Source organism: Hipposideros armiger, unplaced genomic scaffold (genome assembly GCF_001890085.2).
Source record: "Hipposideros armiger isolate ML-2016 unplaced genomic scaffold, ASM189008v1 scaffold_572, whole genome shotgun sequence".
Taxonomy (NCBI): domain Eukaryota; kingdom Metazoa; phylum Chordata; class Mammalia; order Chiroptera; family Hipposideridae; genus Hipposideros; species Hipposideros armiger.
Window position 1 is genome coordinate 956182 of NW_017731922.1, and position 3463 is coordinate 959644.

A 3463-nucleotide genomic window follows, 5' to 3' on the forward strand; every position below is an offset into this window, starting at 1 on the left:
GGTTTGAATGTTTTAATCTTTGATTCTTTTAGAGGTTTCCCATAACTTGCTGAGACTCACAATGATTTCAATTTAAGTCACCTTGCCTTTTGTACTAGTGCCCCCTCCCGCCCCCAACACACATGTTTTTCTTTCTCTGTTCAAACAAACAAAATTGCCAAAATGGGTCTCATGGCTGGAGGTCAGCGCCCAAGGCTGCCTGGGGACCAGGTTTGCCACTTTCCGCTGTCACCATTAAAAGTCAGCTCTGGCTACAGGAGCGGCTTCAAACCATACTAGTTTGGTTGTTTACTTTTTTCTAAAGTTTGTCCAACAACTCTGCCTTGTAGATGGATTGTAGTTTTGCACCGCCACCAAGCATTCTCTGGGTGAAGAATATGCACCCAGAGTGGTGCCCGTGCTGGGTATTTAAGTTGCTGACGGCATTTTAGGGCTCTTAGAAATGTCACCGTGACCTTTCCTGTACCTGTTTGCTGGCGTGATGGTTTGGGGGAGTCCCTGGGTCTCAGGCCTACATACTTCTAACACTGTCGGAGGTGCCCTCAGCAGGTGGCAGCACCCCTCCCCCCTTCGGGTGCTGGGGGCCACCCTTCCCCCACTCACCAGGCCTGACCTGACAGCTCCTTTCAGCGGGAGGCGGGGGAAGGTGCCGTCCTGACAGGTGTGGGTGACATATGTCACGCCGCGGGCTCTTTGTGGCCTTCGTGGCTGTGTTTACCCGTCTGATTTCTCCAGCCCCGGCTCCGGCTTCTGTTGAGCTGCCTTTCCTGTTCGGCTTTCATCTGGAACAGATGTAAAACTCTTGCTTCCCGCTTAGGAAACAGGCTCTCTTTGAGACAGAATCTGGGCATTTATTCTGTCCAGAACAATGCTGTCCTTATGTTGTTTCCTCCTCAAAGGCCAGAGTGTCCCAGACCCCAGACTTGTCTGCGCCCTTGATGACGTCACGACACGTCCATCTCTTTACATGTGTGTTGGATGCGTTGTTGAGACTAACCTGTCTAGACTCGCCCAAGACACCTGTGTGTTCCCGTGAGCCCCAGTCCTGCCTTCGCAGTCCCAGCCATCACCTTTTAATGCGCCCACTTGTCTAGCCTCGGTGTCCCCGCAGGGTGCCGAGCACATCCTGCCTGCACGACCGGTGGACATTGGACCACCCTGGCCTGGGCAGCGGGGAGACTTGGGGCTCTGTCTCTTCTTGGTTCAGTGCAGGCAAATGTGAGAGGTTCAACATTTTTAAAAACCCAGGACATTATTGTAAGAAAAGTGTGGGTTGAAGTACAAAGTTATAACGGTTAGCGCCTACTCCAGTGCTGTAAGGGAATTCCTTCATTTCATTCTCCAGGAGCCAAGTGAGGGGCTCCTCGTACCTTACAGATGAGAAAACAGTGGCATCACCCAGCTAAGGCGCAGAGCTGGGATTGAACTGAGGGCCTTTGGGTCCAGAGCCGTGTTCTTTGTCAGCCTATTCTGGACGTTCGGCTGTCTGGTACAGTGTAGGGTCAGTGATGGTGAACCAGGTCACAGAGTCTTACCCAGCCATCACAAGTGACGATAGAAACATTGATCAGTGTAGGGATTCACAGTTGTAATAATCAGGAAGACCTCTGGCTGCAAGGAATAGGGAAGTCAATGAATGGAGATTAGAGCAAACTGTGTTTTATTTTTCTGACACGTTAGGCAGTCAGTGAGTAGCTTGTTGTTTTTTTTCTCTGGTCCCAACAACGCCATCAGAGAGCCAACTCTCTACTCCTCTGCTCTGTATTTTTAGCATGTTGTTCTTGTATTCAACACCTCAGTGTCATACAATGGCTGCTGCAGCTCCAACCTTCACTTCTGTGTGAAAGGCAGCAAGGGGGGAGAAGAGTTGACCAGGCTGTGTTTTACTCCCTTTCAATCTCCACATCAGACTTCTGAGACATCATTGACCAGAACTGGGTTACATGCCCACCACGAGCTGCAAGGCATGCTGGGAAAGTGAGGAACAGGAGAGACATGATTGGCTAGCTTAGATGAACAAGGATTCGGGGCCATCCTGAAGAGAATTGGTTTTGTTTGCAAGTAGCGGGGAGGGCCGAGTCGAGAGGTAAATAACAGCCTTGCCAAGACAGTGATGTGAAGACAGGAGGTTGTAAAACACTCCGTAAGAAGCGAGCCCGTTTTTGAAATTGTGTGTGGTGGTGCATGTGTGTTCAGAAACAGAGACTGGGAGGTGAGTGGTGTCCCCCTCAAGGGAGGTGGGATTGTGGATGACTTGTCCTCGTTTAGGTTATTTGCATTTTCTGCTCAAGGGAAATAGCAGACATGGAAAGCAGGCAAGACGAAGGATTTGCTCTCCTGGTGGAACCCAGCCTTAGTCCGCTATTCTGACAACAGACCCCTGGGTTTTTTGTTTGCTTACTGGCCTCTTGAGGGTCAGCATTGGAGCCTTTCTTACATTTATACTCTGATTCTTTTTTCCGCAAGAAGAGACGAGGGCCCTTATGAATCAGCTTCGGATTGCTAATTTTTAGAAATGTGTAATGGAGAACAGAGAGGCTCGGTGGCTTGCCCAGAGGCACACAGCCAACGTGAGGCAGGATTCATGCCTGGGGGAGCTAGGTAGGGGGAGGTTGATGATAGTTTTAGCAGAGAAAGAGTGGCCCGGGGAAGAGGTAAGGTGATTGAGTGAAAGTCCAGGTTGCATAGCTCTGCGTATCAGTCAGCCTGTGTATGTCTTTTTCCTCCAGAGAAGAAATGTCTCGAGCAGGAGCCCTCTCCAGGAACCTCATTTTGTGCACCTACCTGCAGGAGCACGGCCTGCCAGCTGTGGACCAGACGCCTTCCAGCGTGACAAATCTCCTCCAGTACTATGATCCCATTCCCTACCCCTACCCCTACCCCTACCCCTACCCCTACCCCTACGGGTAGGTCCCAGGAGCCCTCTGGGCCCCGCCCACCCCTGTTCCTGGTCAGTGACCTTTGAGGGCGTGGTTACAAGAGCGGGCCTTCTAGGGTCCCCGGGCAGGGCTCCGGAGTGGAATTTCCCCAGGTGTGGTCGTGGAGGCAAGTGCCCTGGGCAGAGACGCTTTGCTCTGATACCAGCTCACCAGGGTCCCTCAGAGCGTCAAGCATTTCCACAGTCTCAGGATGGACCTTGGGCAGCAGCCATCAAAATGGCTCAAGCTTTTGGCCTTAGGACAGGGTCAGGGGCCAGGATCCCCTCTTAAGAGGGGATCGGGCCTCTTAAGTAGCCTGAGGCCACTTCAGACACAGCTCCTGGCCCTGGCTGTTAGGGTAGCGAAGAGGGGCCCTTCCCAGGATCAGCTCCAGGGCTCCAGAGCTCCCCTTCTTGCTGTAGGTCTCAGGATTCTCTTAGTTATTAGGTCCTAGGCTTGGGGATTGGGGCTGGTCGGGATTTTAGGGCCGGAGGGACCCCAAATCTGCCTCTTCCCTCTACCCTGCTCCATTTGTAGATGACAAC